The sequence below is a fragment of the Branchiostoma belcheri genome, unplaced genomic scaffold (assembly GCF_001625305.1).
Source record: "Branchiostoma belcheri isolate BF01 breed outbred unplaced genomic scaffold, Haploidv18h27 scaffold59, whole genome shotgun sequence".
In the NCBI taxonomy this organism is placed as follows: Eukaryota; Metazoa; Chordata; class Leptocardii; order Amphioxiformes; family Branchiostomatidae; genus Branchiostoma; species Branchiostoma belcheri.
The window spans coordinates 675,004-675,223 of record NW_017804231.1 but is presented as its reverse complement, the minus strand read 5'-3'; positions in this window follow the sequence as shown (position 1 = coordinate 675,223).

The following is a 220-nucleotide window of genomic DNA, read 5'->3' as shown; positions in this document are numbered from 1 at the left end:
CCATCCTAGGCCATTCCTGCCCATCCCATCCCATCCCAGCCCATTCTTGCCCATCCCAGCCCATTCCAGCCCATCCTAGGCCATTCCTGCCCATCCCTGCCCATCCTAGGCCATTCCTGCCCATCCCAGCCCATCCCAGCCCATTCTTGCCCATCCCAGCCCATTTATGCCCATCCCTGTCCATCCATTCCCTTCCCTGTGCATCTATGCCCATCCCTGT